The 22,104-nt window shown below is 43.7% G+C and overlaps 1 long non-coding RNA gene across 1 annotated transcript in view; it reads right to left on the reverse strand.

Annotated features, from left to right (window-relative positions):
* Positions 1 to 735: 735 nt before the first annotated feature.
* Positions 736 to 22,104, reverse strand: part of LOC148152087 (uncharacterized) — a 49,099-nt gene continuing 27,730 nt past the window's right edge. The window contains exon 3 of the long non-coding RNA XR_015754213.1: positions 736 to 1,862. This is a non-coding gene — a long non-coding RNA (uncharacterized LOC148152087). The remainder of the gene's footprint in view (positions 1,863 to 22,104) is intronic.

The raw sequence follows: 22,104 nt of genomic DNA on the forward strand, positions 1-22,104 counted from the left end.
TGTTGACATGAGGAACGGTCTATAATACTGACAGTCTGAGGAGTGGTCATGGTCATTCCTATAGCAGTTAGTCCAAGAGATGGATATAGGAGTAACACAATAGGGGATACACACAGCCACCAGACAGGGGTCTAGGTAATTTTATCTGGGCTGCCCAGTTCAAGGGGGAGGCGCATGGTTAATCTGTCAGATCAACCCACAGGAGCAGAGGGGAGATGGGGGCATGGAGGACCATGGGAGCCACTGCCATGGGAAGGAGACTCAATAAGTTATTGTTCAGATTGGGCACTGCAGGCTTGGGGAGGGGATGGGGGATGACACTTGTCAGGGGGTCAATGGCCTCTGCAAGGGGCAGAACACTGCAAGACATAGAATGGGAAGGGGATCATGCAAGACTCATATACAGTCAGGAACAGCCTGGCTTCAATTAGCTCGGGGCTCAGGCTGGTAGTTGGACAAGCGCAGACTTGTGTCAGTGGGGAGGTGGGGAAGTATGAAGTCTCAGGGGGTTCATGGAGAAGGGCTCCCAGGAATCAGCTATTTGGGACTCATCAACAAGTACAGCACAGGTTGGAAGTCACTGGTCAAGGAATACTCACTGTGGCCTTCCATCGTGCTAGAAATTAAAAGTGCACAATGGGAATAAAATGGCTGTAATCACACTCTGAGTGGGCAAGGTAAGTACCTCAATTTGTGAGGCAAGAGGACCGCAAGACCCATCAACATTATGCACTTTGAAAAGAAACAGCATTACTTGCAGGCCTATGCACCGTACAGGAACACAGCTCTGCAGGGTCTCTAATCCCTGGCCATCCTAATACATTAGTTCCCTGTTTGTTTGTTGTGTGCCACTCTGACCTAGACCTTACTGACCAACTCATTCACACAATAGTTTTGGACAGACAGGCAAGGGAAAGAACAGGGACATGGTAGGGCAAGGGTCAATAGTGTCAGCAGGACCCATTGCCAGGTTCCTCTTACTCCCAGATACTGCAATGGCTCTCACCACAGATATCAATCAATGGTACGCCATGGGTGCAACCACAAAGGTATGCCTCATGCTGGAACAGTTACAGTCGGGGCTGCACAGAGAGACAAACAATTAGATGCAAGATAAAAGCAATGTCATTTATTAAAAAGGCATCAAATAACATACAATGCATTGTCACACATGTCCGCCAAAGTGCCCTCAATAAGTTCATTATTTTCCTCTTCCTCCTACTAAACTTAAACATACTCTCTGCTTCAGCAGCATCACTGTACGGAGCCTGGTTGGCAATGAAGCCTGTTGACATTGGAGGTTTAGTTGGGTGATCCTGTGATGTTTATATCTGGACAGGCCAGACATGCCGAGGGTGGTCTTGCCAGTTTCAAGTGAACTCTCCACGGTTTCAACTTCCAAAGGCAGAGAGGCATACAGGGTACAGCCCATGGGCCAGCTCACTCTGGAGTGTCCTCAGAGGAGACTGAAGGGGCTGTGTGTATCCTCCTGTAGCTGGGTGCATCCTGGCAGTGCCCTATTGCCATGACTTCAGTCATGAAAATCAATACCCAGGGCAATATGGCACAGGTGAGTGCACTTCTCCAGCAGACCCTTAGGATGCTGGGCCTGGCCCTCCATGGCAACCACCAACCTATCCACGGAGGTATACAGATGGTCACATGACTCACTGCTCTGCTGCAGCTTCTGGACAATGAGGGTCATTGCCTCTCATATCATTGTCTGCTCCTGTCCCTCCCTGTACTTGTGGGTGAAGTCCCTGATTGTCAACACCACAGGCTGCTCTCCTGCCTGGGCTGAGCAGGAGCCTGGTCTCCAGCCATTTCTTCCACTGCGGGGGTAGTGGGGATGCGGACAGCACCTGCAAGTCAAAACAGAAAAGGCATTGTGGATCATGGTTAGAAGCGGTGTGCAATGAATGACACTGACAACATGGTCTCTGTGAGAGTTACAGTGGCATGCAGAGTGACACTTGTTTGGTGGGACATCAATGTTTCAACATCCTTACAGAATCAGTTCTACTTCTCCTGTAAAACGTGAGTATGAGTGTGTATATATGGGGCGGAGGGCAGGAAGCATGGATTTGGGCGAGGTGGGGAGCAAGGGAAGGGCAGTTATGGGGTGTTGGTAGAATCCTTCTGTCCATATTTGCTCTCCCTGTTCTGTTATGGGCTGAGTGGGATGAAAGTGGGTGGTATGGCTTTTAGTACTCTTGCAGGTAGAGGAAAGAGTGCTGAGCCTGTGAGCAAGTGGCACAGAAAGCATTCTTGTTTAGTGGTCTGGGAGGTTGGGGTTTGAGAGCAAATGAGGGAAGCAGTTGGCACGCTTAGTGAGAGTGTTGGGTATGAGCCTTGTTGGCCTGGGGTGGGGGGGGGGGGTGGGGAGGAGGTGGTTGCAGGAGCTTGGACTATGGAAACTGCACTGAACTGGGCAGAAACCTCACACCAGGCAGCCAGGGTTCGTGTCATGACATCCTTTGCTAGTCTTCCAGGAAGACAATTCATTTGCACCACCCTCTTCACCAGGACCTCAATGTCCCTGTTGGAGAATCATGGACCATCTTCCCCTTCTCTGAAAGCTGCTGGAAATATCCTTGACCAAGTAGAGCAGTTTTGGAATCCCAACATTCATCCAGGTGCACCGCGATCTTTTAAATATGGCATGGGCACAAGGGCTGCCAACTTTTCAGTAGATATCTGTTATGTGGCAAATTGTTCAAGAGGATATATGGTAAAATGGGGCTGGAATTGGACATCAGGGATGCTAAAGGGGCAGGAGAGGTAGCTCATGAAATATATTAGTTAAGCCACAACAAGAAACCTCACAGTGGAAATCCCTCCAAAATACTCAACACAACTTTAAAAAGAGAGTTAGTCCTGCAGCTCAATAACATAACTCCACCTTCAATCAAAGGAGCTCAAAATGCAAATTATATGGATTTACAGTAATAATGCACTAGCATAGATTTAAGTTAAAGTGAATTAGGTGTAATGTAACCTCTAGATCAGCATCGATTGTTTAAACAGTGTTTTTCCAGTCAATTTTAAAATATTTTTTTCTTACGGAAACATTTGCTGTATTTTCTAATCCTGTCCTGTGTCTGGCTTTGAAATCTGCTATGTTAAAAATGGAAAAGCTCTCATAAGTAGGTTTCTCTAAAACTGCTACTCCTAATATGCAAAAATTCTGATTTGAAGGTTTTAACTTTTAATGTTTTGAGGCAAAGAATAACTTTAAAGAGTAAGATGGTGCATGTTCTACCTATCTTAATAAAAAGGGATTAGTATGGTTGGCTCAGGTTTCACCTACTTTTGAGTGTCTATGCCAGTATGTTAAGAAGGCCACCTCCAACTCAGAATTCATGCCTGTCTTATTGGACACTTCTATATCTATCAAATTGATATAGCATCATCAAATTATTTGTTGTAAGTGTTCTGCAGAGTATAGAGGGTTTTTTTTATTTTAAAAAATGCAAATATATCATTCATTTCTTTCATCAAGATTTTTAAACATGTTTAAAGTGTTCATGAGAATGACAATTTTTTAACATTGGGAGGTGGGCAAATTACACACCTCCAGGTCAGTAGAGGGTACACAGACAATGATGTTCCATCTGTTCTGCTGAACAATATGTTTCAAACTCAAGCTAGAAATTTGCTTCTGCTCTACTACCCATTTTCCTATTTCTCTGTAACCTCCGAGTGTGTTAATAATCTTTTTGGGGAAGAGATGCTAGCTTTATCTGAAGTGACAATAACCATTGAGATACCACATTGTGAAACTATGGCTCTGTTTGCCCTTACACATTAAGACCCCATGATTTCAAATAAAAGCAGAGAAGCTCTCCTCAGTGTCCTGATCAATATCCATCTCTCAGATTATGTCATTAAACAATATGATCTAGTTGCTACTACATTGTTCTTTGTGAGAGCTTACTGCACATAAATTGTCTCCTTATAACACAACAGTGACTACATTTCATTGGCAGAAATGGTGTTTGAAGATGTCTTGTTGTTATGAAACAAACACATTTTAAATCAACAGGAGATCGATCAATTATTTGTATGGGAAATTAGTTATTTTTAATCACTGGGAAATATTTTTACCTTAGGAAACTTAAAATCACTTTATAAATTCAAAATATAAATTTGAAAACCTCTGGTGATGAGCCAATCCACCAAACAGACTGGTCTACAGTCAATTCTAATGAAATTCTGCTGTGGTTTTCTGCAGCACAGATGATATCAGTATCTAAAGCAAACAGCTCAAAGTTAAATGAAAGGAAATGTCACCCCGCCCAAAACAAAATAGCCTCTATCTATTTAAATAACATTTGGTTTTTCACTGTTCTGACATGAGTACTGTATTTACCCTTTTCACTCCCTAAAATCGCACAGGGTTGGGGAGCTAGGTTATCACTGCCCTGTGCAGAAATGTAGAGCAAAGGTCATGGTATACCACACATATCTATGTACTGCAGATATCCGCCAAATCAATGAGCACAAGTAACTGAAAGCAAATCTATACAAATTTGTTTCATATTTTATCCCACGGGTTAGCAAAACCAGCCCCTTATGTTCTGAGATAATTTCCCAAAACGACCAGACACAATAGTCAATGTTATCTTTTCTATTATTCATCATGCCTTTGGAAAGCATTTAAATTCTTCTGCAACTCAACAATAACCAATGCAATTTTTTTTAAAGGAAGCTTTTCACATTTTCTTGATTCACTGCTGCTTTCCATTGGTGCTGAGGTCCTACGTGTGCTCAGTGTGGTAAAGTCTCCAGTTAGCTGGACCATGCCATACAACATTATACTTTTTTTAATAAATATTTTATTAGAAACTTTTTAAAATCTTTTACAAAACATCTATATAAAAAAACAGAAAGATAGAGGCAGTGCAACAATGTCAATATCGTGATACTATCAGCAACAAACTGCCTACTATTCTAGGAGGAGAAAGTGAGGTCTGCAGATGCTGGAGATCAGAGATGGAAATGTGTTGCTGGAAAAGCGCAGCAGGTCAGGCAGCATGTAGGGAACAGGAGAATCGACGTTTCGGGCATTAGCCCTTCTTCAGGAAGGGCTGAAGAAGGGCTAATTCCTGAAGAAGGGCTAATGCCCGAAACGTCGATTCTCCTGTTCCCTACATGCTGCCTGACCTGCTGCGCTTTTCCAGCAACACATTTCCATCTCTGCCTACTATTCTACCTGAACAAACATATCTACGTAACTTAAACTAAACTACAAATAAATTAAATAAAAATTAAATTAAACTGAATTCAAATTAAATTATATCTCACTACTTTATTCTATTTACTCATCATACCTCCACTGAGGCTCCCATTCCATTGTACCCGTATTCTTTTCCCTTAGCCTCCCCCTCCCAAGGCCCCACGGGCGTGCAGATTGATTCCCACGGCTATATCAGGGCCCTAATTAATATTGCTGATAAGTCTGCGTCAATATAATTTAGAAAGGGCCATCACATCTTGTAAAACTGCTCGGTTTTATGGTGCACCATATTTATGAGGTAGTCTTGGGGGAGATGCTCCATCAACAGCCTATGGCCCCCCATAAGACCTGGGGGGTTTTCCGATATCCATTTCAGTAGAATGTTCTTCCTCACACAGTGGGTAAGAATGTTACACAATCTCTTTCCATGTTCCCCAGAGAGGGAACAAATTTGGCAACCCAAGAAGAAATACCGGATCCACATTAACTTCAATACCCAGGATATCCTTTAGCTCCCTTACTACAGCACCCCAGTATCTGGATCTTACAACATGACTAGTAGAAATGTGTGAGAGTACCTATACTAATTTTACATTTGGGACACCCTGATGATGCTCCTGTCTTGAACTTAGCTAACCTCTCTACGCCATATGAGCCCTGTGTATAATCTTCAATTGCATGGCCTGCGATCTGTTACATACTGAGATTTTCCTTACATTTTACCATATATCTTCCCATATTTCCAATGAGATATCCTCTCCTAGCTCTCGATTTCACATCCTACAGAGTCCCTCCACGTCCCCTAAGGAACGTTCTTTCTGTAAATGTTACAAAGTACTAACTGAAACAGCACCTTGTACACCGGAGCACTCTTTTCTCCACGTCTGACTTGTAAAACTGAGTCAAGATTAAAGTGGTGCTGGAAAAGCACAGCAGGTCAGGCAGCATCCGAGGAGCAGGAAAATCGACGTTTCGGGCAAAAGCCCTTCATCAGGAGTCAGGAGCGTGGTCTTCCTCTATATATAATCCCTTACCTGAATGTACTGGAAAATGTGCCTATTAGACAATCCATATTTCTGACTTAGCTGGCTAAATGACATCAAGATCTCCCCCTCAAATAAATCTCCCAGACAAGAGATTTCCCTATTCTCCCATAACTTAAAGCCAGAGTCCATTGCCTCAGGTTTAAATCCTTGGGCTCCCACCAACAGGGTAAACAGCAAAGTCTTAAACCAATTGCCCTCATCTTGTCTGATTATCCTCCAGACTCTCACTGTATTTAAAATGATTGAACTCTTACACTGCTCAGTCGCGGATTTCATCTTATCCATAAATAATAGATTAACAAGGGGACATCTCGACTGAGAGGCTTCAACATCAAGCCAAATCGACTCTGAATTACCCCGTATCCAATCACCAACATATGCTAACAGGGCGCTTATTTGATATCTCTTCAAGTCCAGAAGATCCACCCCTCCCTCACCCTGCAAAAGCTAAATTTAATCTGGGGGTGCCTGCAACACCAAATAAAAGAACCTAGCCAACCGTTGAGCCTCTGTAATACTCATCTAGGTAGCAACAATGGGAGCATCCTCATGGGGTACAACAGGCAAGGAAGAACAATCATTTTAATCAGGGCTATTCGGCCTAACCATGATAATGGTAATCCCTCCCACCGCTGCAAATCCTGCTTTATCCTCTCCAGTAGTTATACATAGTTAGCTTTATACAGCTGGTGGAAGGAAGGGGTAATAAAAATTCCCAAATACAAAAAACCTTTTGATGACCATCTAAATGGGAACTGCATTCCATCCTTCAGATAAGGCACCTCCACTAATCCCCCACTGGCATTGCTACTGATTTTGTAAAGTTGATCCTGTAGCCTGAAAAACTGCCAAATAAATTAATTGTTTGAATCAATTGAGGAATGGACTCCTCTGGTTTGGCCAAGAACAAAAGGACCTCGTCAGGATATAGAATGATCTTATGCTCTCCCATTCCCATCCTTGGTGCACTATTTCAGGATCTCTCCTGATAGCCTCAGCTAATGGTACAGTTGCCAAGGTAAATAACAGCGGTGAAAGAGCACACCCCTGTCAACTACCTCTCCCAATATTAAAGTTATCTGACTTAGTGCCGTTTGTGATAACTGCCGCCTTCGAATCATTATACAATACCGCCACCCATCTGGCAAAGGCTGCCCCCAAACCGAAGCATTCTAGCACCCAAACAGGTACAGCTATTCTATCCGGTCAAACATCTTTTCTGCATCTAGGGAGACCATCAAACCCGGGATCAATCTTTGCTGGCATACCTGCACTATGTTCAGTACCCTCCTGATATTGTTGGGGGAGCTACAGCCTTTAACAAAACCCATCTGATCTTCTTTTATAATATGGGGCAACACCTTTTCCAACCTTAGGGCCAGCATCTTGGACAGAATTTTAAAATCTACATTCAACAGTGACATTGGGTCTGTATGAAGCATATTTTTTAGGGTCTTTCCCCTTCTTTAAAATGAGGGAGATATTAGCATCCCTAAGAGAGGGCAGTAGATAATCCTATGCATATGAATAGCTATACATCCCCAGAAGTGGTTCTACCGACATGTTTATGAATTCCTTATTGAATTCACTTGGGAATCCATCTGGTCCCCAGTGCTCTGCTACCTGGAGATGTTTTATTGCTGTAGTGTCAAAGGTGCATTCAACAGGGAAACCATTCTACGTTTATACTGGGGAGGTCCAGGTTCTCAAAAAAGGACTGCATTCTCGCTACACCGTGTTTGCCTCCCTCCGACCAATATAGCTCTGCAAAGTATTCCCTAAATCTAACAATGATTTTCTTCAACCCATGGGTAACCGTGCCAGCCTTCTCTCTAACAGACATAACAGATTGGGAAGCATTTTTCTTCCAGGCCAGATATCTACTTGGCTTATCTCCAAATTTAAACAGTCTTTATTTAGCAAAGGAGACCTTTTTTTTGCCACCTGTGTGTACAATGAGTTGAGAGCTGCTCGGAGGGCCGTGATCCGCTGCAGCTTGATCAAAGAGGGCCTACTATACAGCAATATACTTCCTCAGGTATCTGCAGTCGGAGTCTCCAGCATCAGTTGTTGCTCCACCCTCCTTCTAGCCATTGAATTCAAAATGATCAGGCCTCGTAAATATGCCTTAGTGGCCTCCCAAATAATGACGGATTACTGGCTGTACCCGAGTTGATAACCCAGAAGGCCTTGAACTCTCTTGTCATGTTCTCAACGAATTTGCTATCCCTTAACAGGAATGGGTCCATGCATCAGTGCAGTGCATCCCTTTCACCACTCTTGATTTTAACATCTAAATACACTGGCGCATGGTCCAAGACAGCTATATTCCCACTTTTGCATGCCAATATTCTGTCCAAAAAATCCGAAGACATAAAAAACATGTCAATTTGCATATGGCACTTGTGTGGGTTGGAATAGAAAGTAAAGTCTCTTCCATTAGGATGGAGATGCCTCCACACATCCACTAATCCCAACTACTCACTCATTACCACCGACTGATTAGATTGTGCGGGTGTTCCGCCTCGGATAACTTCAACCCCAGGGCATCAATGTGGACTTCAACAGTTTCCTCATTTCCCCTTCCCCCACCTTACCCCAGTTCCAAACTTCCAGCTCAGCACTGTCCTACCTGCCTATCTTCTTTTCCACCTATCCACTCCACCCTCCCCCCCGACCTATCACCTTCATCCCCTCCCCCACTCACCTATTGTACTCTATGCTACTTTCTCCCCACCCCCACCCTCCTCTCACTTATCTCTCCACCCTTCAGGCTCTCTGCCTGTATTCCTGATTAAGGGCTTTTGCCTAAAACGTTGATTTTACTGCTCCTTGGATGCTGCCTGAACTGCTGTGCTCTTCCAGCACCACTAATCCAGAATCTGGTTTCCAGCATCTGTAGTCATTGTTTTACCTGTGTGGGTGCTCCTGCCAAGGCCCTTGGCATGCTGTCAACCTCGGGATCCATTAGGCAATTGAAATCCCCTCCTATGATCATATGGCGCACCCCAAGACTCATTAATTTAGCAACTGCATCAATTAGAAATTTAAGTGGGTGTGCTGGGGGACAATACACATTCAAGACACCATACTCTTCTCCATGTATTAGAGCTTTCAGAATGATGAACCGTCCATGTTCGGCCTTAAGTTGCTCAGTAATGTGGAAAGGTAGGTTTCTTCTTACCAGGACAGACACTCCTGGAGCAAAAGGAGGAGAGGAATACCCTATCATAACTCCCCTGTTGCAGTTTCAGATGTTCCTTATCAGTTAAATGCATCTTTTGCAGCAGAGCGATGTCCACCCTTTCCTTCCTAAGGCTTGACAACACCTTCTTTCTTTTAATAGGGGAATGGCTCCCTTTTATATTCTAGGTACACCACCTGAACAAATCACTAGCCATGGTTGCCCAAGGCAGCCCGTGGTTTCCCAAAGGAGGAAGCTTATCTGAGGTGCAGCGAGTGACAAAGACATTAACTCTATAAAGTCTAAAAACTACTCCTATAACAAAATACTACAACTAAAAAACTTATCACTGTATTTAACTTAAGCAAACACCCACGTAACCCCAATTCACTAGAGATCTCCCCCCTTGCCCATAGGGTGCATTCCTCCCAATCTTTGCTACCATCCCAACTCCCTCTCGCTGAGGCCATGCCCTATCCCCAGGCAATTCACAAAAGAAGAAAACCTGTTATTTACATTCTGAGAGTTAACAATGGATACCCCATACCCCCTCCACACACACATCTTAACTACAGGTATAGCCACCCCCAATCCAAAAACAATGGGACAGTGGTAAAAAAAAAAGCCCCAGATAATACCCAACTGACTGATATATGAAATAATTCCAGTTTTACATCAAGGCAATACGTATAAAGCAGATAACTACAAAAAAAGGGGAGAGAGGAGAAAAGGGCAATAAAAAATTTTTTAAAACCCATACCATTGTCTGTAACAATGCCCCCAGACTCCCATCCTGACTTGAGTCCTTTAATTCAAAGAATTCACAAAGTCCTTTGCCTTTTCTGCAGAATCAAAATTATATACCGTCCCTCCATAAGCGAAACGTAACAAGGCCGAGTACCTCAAGAAATATTGCATGTTAAGGTCCCTTAATTTTCTCTTAACATCATCAAATGCCCTTCTCTTCTTAATTAGGGCTCCTGAGAAGCCCTGAAAAAACATTATTCTTGAGTCTTTGTGCCTTAAAGCCTGCGAATCTCTTCCCAGTCTTCTTGCTGTTTCAATCACTAACTGGTTTTCTTTATAATGCAGGAGGTACACTACAACCGCGCGGGGGCATGGGTCTGACTCGGACCTGCGCATTGCGATCCAGTGAGCTCATTCCACACTCAACAGGCCAGACTCCAACTCCAGCGTCATGAACTTCGAGCGCTACTTCTCCAGGGAGGTCCTCATCTTCCCTCACATTCTGGTTTCTTTCTATTTTTCTTTTCCAGGTTGTCCACTTGCTCCTGAAGGACCCAAACCTGGTCTTCCAGCATTCGGATCCTTCCTCCGAAGACCTTCGCATAGTCACCGATGCCGCGGCCTTTCCTCCATTGTCTCTACTCTTCAGTCCAACAATTGAATTTCCTGCTCATGCTTTTTCAGTATGGCACATAATGGTTCCACCGCTGCTTCAATCTTTTCTCGGTGTTTGGCAAATACCTGGAGTAACTGCCACTGCCCCATTAAATCCAAAGGGGCCACCCCGGGAGTTTGAGCAATGGCTGTAGGCACTCCCGATGCAGTAGGGGAGTGTCCTGCCTGCTATACTCCTTTAGGCCACTTTCCTTTATTTCCTTTCATTCTGGCGTTAAAGCTGTTGCACCACAATTTTAACACCTCCAGATGTTCAGCATGTTTATATTAGCAGTTTTTTCTTCTTGAGGTGGTGAACAAAGTGGGTAAAGGTCCATCTTGCCAGGGGGTATGGCACAGAGCCCAGCACAACGGACCACTCAGACCATTGCCATCTTTGATCTCTCCACCACGTTACGCTTAGTGGAAAGCTTTCTGCAAAGAAACACCGTTGACCACAGGTTCAACTGGCACAGACTACTTGCTGAGGGATGCACTAAAGGGGCAACTGCCTCAAAGGTTCATGAGAAAAAGGTTACTATCATTATCCCTCTCACCAAAATTTATGGATGGGCCAGAAACCACATAAAACTCCTACAGTTGGGAGAAAGTGAGGACTGCAGATGCTGGACGTCAGAGTCGAGAGTGTGTCAATGTTTCGGGCATAATCTGAAGGGCTTATGATTCCTGATGAAGGGCTTATGCCTGAAACATCGATTCTCCTGCTCTTTGGATGCTGCCTGACCTGCTGTGCTTTTCTAGCACCACACTCTTGACTCAAAACTCCTATGGTTGTATATATCAGAGAATGTTTAAAACTACGGGTGGCATGGTGGCTCAGTGGTTAGCACCAGGGTCCCAGGTTCGATTCCAGCCCCGGGTGACTGTCTGTGTGCATTCTCCCCGTGTCTGCGTGGGTTTCCTCCGGTGCTCCAGTTTCCTCCCACAGTCCAAAGACGTGCAGGTCAGGTGAATTGACCATGTTAAATTGCCCATAGTGCTAGGTATATTAGTCAGAGGGAAACGTGTCTGGGTGGGTTACTCTTCGGAAGGTCGGTGTGGACTGGTTGGGCCAAAAGACCTGTTCCCACACTGCAGGGAATCTAAATCATTAAAAAATCCAAGGTATATGTACCTTACCTTTAAAAGAGTTTGTCATTAAGAACTCTGTGTGTAGGCAATGTTGCAACTCTATCTATCATTTAGAGTGCTTTGGGTCTGCAAACTGAACACATAGAAATCAGATGGTTTGTTGTAATAAATGCTTCAGAACTTGAAATCAATGGGTCACTTTTGCTATTACAAAGGATAATGAATTTAAATGACACTTGATATGTTATACCAGATTGTTAATGGATTGCTGTACCAGCTGTGCATAAAATACAGGAGCAGAATTAGGCCATTTGGCCCATCTAGTCTGCCCTGCCATTTGATCATGATCTAATATGTCTCTCAACCCCCAACTCCTGCCGTCTCTCTCTAATCCCTCATCCTCTTACCAATCATGAACCTATTTATTTCTGTCTTAAATATACGCAATGACTTCTCCTCTTCAGCCAAAGGGTGGTTAATATATGGAACATATTGCCACAGAGAGCTGAAGAAATTCCTCCTCATCTCCATTCTAAAGGGCTGTCCCTTCATTCGGAGGCTGTGCCCTTGGGTCCTAGTCTCTCCTATTAGTGGAAACATCTGTTCCACATCCACTCTACCCAGGCTTCTCAGTATTCTGTAAGTATCAACGAGATCCTTATCATCATCCTTCTCAACTCCACTGTATAAATCCAGAGTCCTCAAGTGCTCCTCATATGACAAACATTTCAGCCCCAGGACCATTCTTGTAAACATCCTCTGGATCCCCTCCAAGGCACATCCTTCCTTACATAAGTCTCCTTGTGCTTCAGATGACTGAAGCCTTTCACATTTAAAAGTAGTCTACGCCTCTATGCTTCCAACCAAACTGCATAACCTCACACTTGTATTCCATCTACCACTTCTTTGCCCATCCTCCTAGCCTGTACAAGTCGTTCCATAGCCTCCCACATCCTCAACACTACCTGCTCCTCCACTTATGTTTGCGTCATCTGCAAACTTAGCAACAATGCCCATTGTTCTTTCATCCAAATTGTGAATAGTGGTGGCCCCAACACTGACACCTGCAGAATTTCACTAATCACTGACCACCATTCTGAAAAAGATATTTTTTACCCTACACTCTGTCTTTTGCCAGTCAGCCAATTCTCTATCCATGTCAGTACCTTGCCCCTAACACAATGGACTCATCTTATTTAGGATCCTCCTGTGCTGCACTTTGTGAAAGGCTTTCTGGAAATCCAAACACACTACTTTCACCAGCTCTCCTTTATTGAATTTCTTTGCTAATCCTCAAAGAATTCTAACAAATTTGCCAGGCATGTCCATGACTTGAAGACGCCATTCTGACTCAGCCTATTTTGTCATGCACTTCCAAGTACTCTGCAATCTCATCCTTAAAAATGCATTCTAAAATCTTAACAATGACTGAGGTCAGACTAACTGGCCTATCATTTCCTGTCTTCTGCCTCCCTCTCTTCTTAAATAGGGGTGTTACATTAACCGTTTTTCAATCTTCTGGCACCTTCCCTGATTCCAGTGATTCATGAAAGATCACCATCAATATCTCCATAATCTCCTCAGCCATCACTTTCAGAATTCTGGGTGTCGTCAATCTGGTCTGGGTGATTTATCCACCTTAATAATGGCCACTACACTCACCTCAGCCCCTGACTTTCTTGAAGTTCAGGTATGCTGTTGGTACCTTCCACTGTAAAAACTGATTCAAAACATGTATTCAGTTCCTCTGCCATTCCTTTGTTCCCCATTATTACTTCTTCAGCCTCATTTTCCAATGGTGCAATGTCCACTCTTACCTTTTAGATATCTAAAAACAACTCTTTCAATCTTCTTTTATATTGTTAAATAGCTTACTCCCATTTTTCATCTTCTCCCCACCTTCTTGCTTCTTTAGTTATCATCAGTTGCTTTTTAAAGGCTTCCCAAACTTCCACTGACCTTCACCTCATTGTCTGCTTTTTCTTTTATGCTGTCCCTGACTTCCCTTTGTCAGCCATGGTTGCCACATCCTCCCTTTATATGTTTCTTCTTCCTTGGGATGATATCTTGTTGTGCCTCCAGAATTACCCACAGAATCTCTGCCATCTTCCCTGCTATGGCTTCTCTTCCAATCAACTCTGGCTTGCACCTTCCTCATGTCTTTATAGTTACCCTTACTCAATTATAATACCATCACACATGATTCAAACATCTCCCTCTCAAACTGCAGAGTAAATTCTATCATGTTACAGTCACCGGCCACTAGGGCTTTCTTCTCCTTTCGCTCCCTAATCAAGTCTGCTTCATTAAACATCACCAAATCCAGAATTGCCTATTCCCTCGTGGGCTCAACCCACAAGCTGCTCCTAAAATGTTTCATAGATTTTCCATGAATACCATTTTTTTTGAGATCTACTATTTCCTGATTTTCATAGTCTGCATATGGAAGTCTCCCATGACTATTGTTATAGAGCCTTTCTTACTGCCTTTTCTGACTCCTGATTTATTTTCTTCACCACATCCTAACAGCTGCTGGAAGGCCTGTACACAACTCCCATCAGAGTCTTTTCTCCATTTATGGTTCCTCAACTCAATCTATATAGATTTTACACCTTCCAACGCTTCTTGCTATTGACTTAATTTAATTTCTTACTAATAAGGCAATTCCGTCCCCTTTGCCCATCTGCCTGTTCTTTCAATAGGATCTGTATCCTTGGATATTTCCCAGCCCTGATCCCAATACATCCACATATCTGTGATAATTACAACATTACACATGCCAAGCTTACAAGCTCACTTACCAGTGCATTTAAGCGCAACACCCTGAGTCATGCATTTCTGCTGTGCCTGAAGTTAGATTTCTGACCCTTTCCATACTCTCTGTCCCACTACTTGTTCTGGAAACCTTAATAATCACTGCTGAGCTCTCTCCTCTTCTAACTTTTTCATAATTTCCATGCAACTTAATCCACCCGCCAACTATTTCATTTAAAGCACAGCAGGTCAGGCAGCATCTGAGGAGCAGGAGAGTCGACATTTCGGGCAAAAGCCCTTCATCAGGAAGGAGAAGGCTTTTGCCCGAAACGTCAACTCTCCTGCTCCTCGGATGCTGTCTGACATGCTGTGCTTTTCCAGCACCACACTCTCTACGCTAATCTCCAGCATCTGCAGCGTTCACTTTTGCCTATTTCATTTAAATCCTCACCCACAGTCCTAGTTATGTGATTCACCAGGACTCTTGTCCCAGCCTGACACATTGGAGCATCTCCCTCCTTCACCACTACTGATGCCCAATGTCCCACAAATATGAATCTATTTCTCCCAGACCAATCTTTGAGCCATGCATTTACCAATCTTATATTACAAAAACACTAACAATGAACTACATACTACTCTAATAAAACAAAATCAAAACTATCACAAAGGTATGGAACAATCTTTCCACATTATAAATTTGATAAATAATTGAACTTAGCAAATTAGTTTAAATTAGCTTAACCTATTAACCTATACTAAACTAAACTACCTTAGCCTAGATTAAACCAGATAAAATCAACTTAAATTAACACAACTCAAAACAAATTAAATTAACCTCCAACAAAGCTCCCATTCATGAAATCATCAACTATTATACCCGTTTGTATTCAAGCCTCCTCCCCCCAAGGCCTCCAGACCACCACTACATAAAGGCCCTGGTCAATATTGCTGACAAGTCAGTGTCTGCATAACTTAAAAAGGGCTGCCACGTCTGATAGAATAGTTCCGTTTTCTGGTACACCGCATTCATAAGAAAATTAAAATGTTCTTCCTTGCACAATACGTGAGAATGTTGAATAATCTCTTCCCACATTCATCTAGTGAAGGCAGTTTTGGCAATCCCAAAAGAAGGGATACCGGATCCGCGCTCATTTCAATTCCCAGAAGCTCCTCCATCTCATTCACTATGGCACCCCAGTACCCACAGATCTTATGGCACAGCCACACAATGTGTGAGGATGCCAGTGCTTGGCATCAATTTCCAAGGAGGGTGCCTGTAAACAGGAAAGTGGCTTGAAGTGTGTATACTTCAATGCAAGAAGTATACGAAATAAGGTAGGTGAACTTGCAGCGTGGGTTGGTACCTGGGACTTCGATGTTGTGGCTATTACGGAGACATGGCTAGAACAGGGACAGGATTGGCTGTTGCAGGTTCCAGGATTTAAATGTTTTAGTAGGGTCAGAGGTGGGGGTAAAAGAGGGGGAGGTGTGGCATTGCTTGTCAAAGATAGTATTACAGTGGTGGAAAGGACGATGGATGAGGACTTGCCATCTGAGGTAGTTTGGGCTGAGGTTAGGAATAGGAAAGGTGAGGTCACCCTGTTAGGAGTCTTTTACAGGCCTCCTAATAGTCCTAGAATCATTGAAGAAAGGATAGGGAAGGTGATTCAGGAGATGAGTGACAGTAATAGGGTGGTTGTTATGGGGGACTTTAACTTTCCTGATATTGATTGGGAAAGCTATAGCTCAAGTTCGTTAGATGGGTCAGTGTTTGTTCAATGTGTGCAGGAGAGTTTCCTGACACAATATGTAGACAGGCCAACAAGAGGTGAGGCCATACTGGATTTCGTTCTGGGTAACGAACCAGGCCAGGTGTTAGAATTAGAGGTAGGTGAGCACTTTGGGGATAGTGACCATAATTCGGTGATTTTTACACTCGTGATGGAGAGGGATAAGTGTGTACTACAGGGCAAGAGTTATAGCTGGGGTCAGGGAAATTATGATGCGGTGAGGCATGACTTAGGATGTGTGGCTTGGAAAAGTAGACTCCAAGGCAAGAGTGTAAATGATATGTGGAGCTTGTTCAAGGAGCAACTATTGAGTGTCCTTGATAATTATGTACCTGTCAGGCAGGGAGGAAAGGGTCGTGCGAGGGAGCCGTGGTTTAATAAGGAATTGGAATCCCTTGTTAAATGGAAGAGGGCGGCCTATCTCAAGATGAGACGTGAAGGTTCAATTGTGGCGATTGAGAGTTATAGGGTAGCCAGGAAGGACCTGAAGAGAGAGCTAAGAGCAGCAAGGAGGGGACATGAAAGGTCCTTAGTCGGTAGGATTAAGGAAAACCCTAAGGCTTTCTATAGGTATGTTAGGAATAAAAGAATGACTAGGGTAGGAATAGGTCCAGTCAAGGATAGTAGTGGGAAGTTGCGTGTGGAGGCGGAAGAGATTGGGGAGACACTGAATGAATACTTTTCTTCAGTATTTACTCAGGAACAGGGCATTGTCGTCGATGCGAATACTGAGTCACAAATAAGTAGAATGGATGGCTTTGAGGTATGTAGAGAAGAGGTGTTGGAAATCCTGGAAAAGGTGAAAATAGATAAGTCCCCTGGGCCTGATGGCATTTATCCTAGGATTCTCTGGGAAGCAAGGGAGGAGATTGCAGAGCCATTGGCCTTGATTTTTATGTTCTCTTTGTCTACAGGAGTAGTGCCAGAAGACTGGAGGATAGCAAATGTGGTTCCCTTGTTCAAAAAGGGGAGTAGGGATAACCCTAGTAACTATAGGCCGGTGAGTCTCACTTCTGTTGTGGGCAAAGTCTTAGAGAGAATTGTAAGGGATAGGATTTATGCACATCTGGATAGGAATAATGTGATCAAGGATAGTCAGCATGGTTTTGTGAAGGGCAGGTAGTGCCTCACAAACCTTATTGAATTCTTTGAAAAGGTGACGAAGGAGGTTGAGGAGGGGAAAGCGGTAGATGTGGTATATATGGATTTTAGTAAGGCGTTTGATAAGGTTCCCCATGGTAGGCTACTGCAGAAAATACGGAGATATGGCATTGAGGGTGAGTTGGAGGTTTGGATTAGGAATTGGCTGGATGGAAGAAGACAGAGGGTAGTAGTTGATGGCAAAGTTTCTTCATGGAGTGCCGTCACTAGCGGTGTTCCGCAAGGATCTGTTTTGGGACCATTGCTGTTTGTCATTTTTATAAATGACCTGGAAGAGGGGTTAGAAGGTTGGGTGAGCAAGTTTGCGGATGATACGAAAGTCGGAGGAGTTGTTGACAGTGAGGAAGGATGTGGCAGGTTACAGCAGGATATAGAGAAGCTGCAGAGCTGGGCAGAAAGGTGGCAAATGGAATTCAATGTAGCTAAGTGTGAGGTGATTCACTTTGGGAAGAAGAACAAAAAGATGGGGTACTGGGCTAATGGTCGGATACTTGGTAGTGTGGATGAGCAGAGGGATCTTGGTGTCCATGTACACAGATCTCTGAAAGTTGCCACCCAGGTAAATAGTGCGGTGAGGAAGGCATATGGCGTACTGGCTTTTATTGGTAGAGGAATTGAGTTCCGGAGTCCTGAGGTCATGATGCAGTTGTATAAGACTCTGGTGCGGCCGCATCTGGAATATTGTGTGCAGTTTTGGTCGCCATACTATAGGAAGGATGTGGAGGCACTGGAACGGGTGCGGAGGAGGTTTACCAGGATGTTGCCTGGTATGGAAGGAAGATCGTATGAGGAAAGACTGAGACACTTGGGGCTGTTTTCATTAGAGAAAAGACGGTTTAGGGGTGACTTGATTGAGGTGTACAAGATGATTAGGGGGTTAAATAGGGTTGACAGTGTGAACCTTTTCCCGCGAATGGAGTCGGGTATTACAAGAGGGCATAGCTTTAAATTAAGGGGGGGTAGATATAGGACTGAAGTTAGGGGTAGGTTCTTCACTCAGCGAGTCGTAAGTTCATGGAATGCCCTGCCAGTAGCAGTGGTGGACTCTCCCTCTTTATGGGCATTTAAGCGGGCATTGGATAGGTATATGGAGGATAGTGGGTTAGTATAGGTTAGGTGGGCTTGGATCGGCGCAACATCGAGGGCCAAAGGGCCTGTACTGCGCTGTATTCTTCTATGTTCTATGCTTATTTTAGGGCACCTTAGAGATGCTCCTTTCTTGAATTTTGCTAATTGTTCTGGGGCCATATGGACTCTGTGGAGAATCTTCAATTGCATATCGAGATCTTTTTCACATTCTCCCAAATGTCCTCCCATGTTTCAAGTGATATTTCTACCCCTAGCTCCTGACTCCAGATTCCATAGAGTCTTTCCATATCTTCCAAGGTGCCCCCTCTCTGTAAGTGATATAGAATACTGACTGGGAGAGTGTCCATGCACCAGAGCACTCTTCTCTCCATGTCAGACCTATAGGGCTGAGTTAAAACTATGGTCCTTCTCTGTATATAATCCCTAATCTGAAAATAACAGAAGAGGTCCCTACTGGATAGCCCATACTTGTGACCTAACTGGTCATAAGACACCAGGACCTCTCCCTCAAATAGGTCTCCCAGACAGGATACTCCCTTGACCTCCCATGCTTTAAAGCTGGAAACCATTGACCCTTGCCTGAATCCTACTAAGGGGGTAAACAATGAGGTCTTAGCAGCTTGCCCGCGCCCTGCCACATCATTCTCCACGCTTTAACCAAATTGATGACAATTGGGATTCTACAATGCTCAGTAACAGATTTCATCCTAACCATAAACATCAAATTAAGGAGAGGACACTTGCCTAGGAGGCCTCGATGTCAAGCCATATCAACCTCGGATCTTTCCACACCCAGTCACTTACATAGGACAATAATGTGCTTATTTGGTATCGCTTAAAATCTGACAGATCTTCCCTCCCGCCCCCCAAACCTTGTGGAAGTTGCAACCTGGCTCCTATTACATCAAATGAAGGATCCAAGCCAACCACTGAACCGCCACAGCATTTGTCTGGGCAACAACAACGGGAGCATTCTCATTGGATATAGTAGACGAGAAAGAACATTCATTTTAATCAGGACTAAGTCGGCCTAACCATGATATTGGTAATCCTTCGCATTGGTGAAGATCTTGTTTTATCCTTTCAAACAATTGCACAAAGTTAGCTCGATACAGCTGGAGAAAACCTTTTGTAACCACCAGAAAGGGAATTGTGTTCCATCTCCCAGGTCAGGCACTCCCACCAAGCCCCCCACGGGCATGGCTTCTGATTTTGTAAAAGTAATTTTATATCCCAAGAACATGCCGAATAAGTTAATCTATTGTATTAACCAGGCTACAGACTTTTCCGGGTTAGCCAGAAAGAGAAGAACATCATCAGCGTAAAGAGTAATTTTGTGCTCTCCCATTCCTACCTCTAGGACAACTATTTTAGAGTCCTTCTTAATGGCATCTGCCAGCTGTTCGATTACTAAAGTAAATAGCAGTGGCAAGAAAGGATATCCTTGTCGGCTGCCTCTCTTAGTGCTAAAATTATCTGATTTTACACCAATCATAAGGACCGCTGCCATAGGGTCAATATACAGCACTGTCACTCACCTAACAAAAGTCCCCTCAAGGCCAACACGTTCCAGGACACCAAAAATATATGGCCACTCCACCCAGTCAAACACCTTTTCTGCATCGCCCCCCCGCCCCCCCCACCCCCCACCCCACCTCTTGAATAGCTCCTTGTACCACAATGGTATGGTCAGTTTGCTCATTCTCCAGACAGCTCCCATTCTCATCCACGCAGGGAACAAGAAACTCAAACCTGTTGGATAAGCACAACGGCTGAGGCTCCTTCAGCACTGCCTCCTGGATTCTTCTACTTGCCTCGCCATACCTTTGTGTCTCTGACCACAGACCAGTTTGAGGTAATTAACTTGGGGGGGGGTGTGACTGCCTCCTGAAACACTGCATCCAGGAAACTCTCCCACACTCTGATGTGTTGCAGTGTTCAAAGCCCAGACTCAAGCTCATCAACACTGAGCCAGAGTTCCACAAATAACCAACATTTACTACAGATGTGGTCACGATGAACCATAATGAGGTTCACCAGCTCCCACATCATGTAGTTTGCAGCACGTCCCCTCTCCCGGCATATCTATTTTAATTACTTATTCTTTAATTCTTAAAAACATTCATATTGGTCCTTCAGTTTGTAACCTCTAAATTTTATTCCTTTTGACTTTCAATCTGAAAATAACTTGTAATAGATAGTCAAATTAGAAGCTACCACCACCCAATGAATTTAAGGTTTACCTGTGATGTCTCTCTTTTGTGCTGGGCCCGATCCTGGACTTCAACTAATTCTGCTTTTAAAAAAACCTGACAAAGTATGAGCCAAAAAATGCAAGCAAAAAGCATCTTTCCCACTCTGCACCAAACTCACATATTGCCTCCAAATTCTCCAAACTATATACTTGTTTGGATTATTTCTCACCCTGGTTAAGATCTGTCCTTACAGACCAAGCAAAACTATTGTGCATCACTTGGGCTTGAGTGACTGAAGATGTGGTTCATATAAAAGGGGAATTAACTATTTTTCAAAGGACTAATTGAACTTCTGGAGACAAGAGCATTAAAGCTGAAGAAATGGGAGTGGTTTAAAAGCAGCCACAAAAGTATCACTCACCACTGTGAGTGGCTCAAGAGAAAGTTTCTTTCCAAGAGTGACACAGAAAGAGATAGAATTGGAAGGAAATGTGGATTCCGGTTGATGCAAGGAACTGGTATGGAATGGCTTTTTCCATTATCAAGACTATGTAAGTAGAGACACTGTTGGAACTGGAACCGTCAAAGAGTTTGCCATGACTACGATTGTTATTCCTCATTGCCATAATCTACTTGCAGGGTATCATCTTCAATATACCTCCTATGCCACCTAACTTTATCTTTCCATGGAGTCCTTCAAGCACATGAACATCTCCACACAGCCAGATAGCGGTTTACTGTAAATTAGGGATAAATTGGGAAAAAGATTAAATAAAAATAAAATTGATGGATCGCTTGGTATCACTGGAAATGATAAAGACACATGTCTTGCTTTTGGGACCTGCGTAATTGTTTCAAAATTAGGTTAGCTGTTCCATAGAGGAGCAGCTCTGGAGTCGTCACCAGTGTCTCAATTGCCCGAGCATAGAGCAATTGCCCGATATAGTAATACTCACTGAATCAGGCCTTACAGATCAAATCTCAGTCTCCTCCATCACAGGATATGTCCTGTCCCTCCATAAGGGCAGGTTCAACAGAGTTAGTAATTCAGTTGCCAGAGGTCATGAAGGAGCAGCTCTGGAGACGTCACCAGTGTCTCAAGGCCAGATGAGATTAAACAAACATCAGATTGATTAACCAGCCATTGCCC

The sequence above is a fragment of the Chiloscyllium plagiosum genome, unplaced genomic scaffold, assembly GCF_037043375.1.
Source record: "Chiloscyllium plagiosum isolate Xiang-an unplaced genomic scaffold, Cpla_swu_hap1 HiC_scaffold_1, whole genome shotgun sequence".
Lineage (NCBI taxonomy): Eukaryota > Metazoa > Chordata > Chondrichthyes > Orectolobiformes > Hemiscylliidae > Chiloscyllium > Chiloscyllium plagiosum.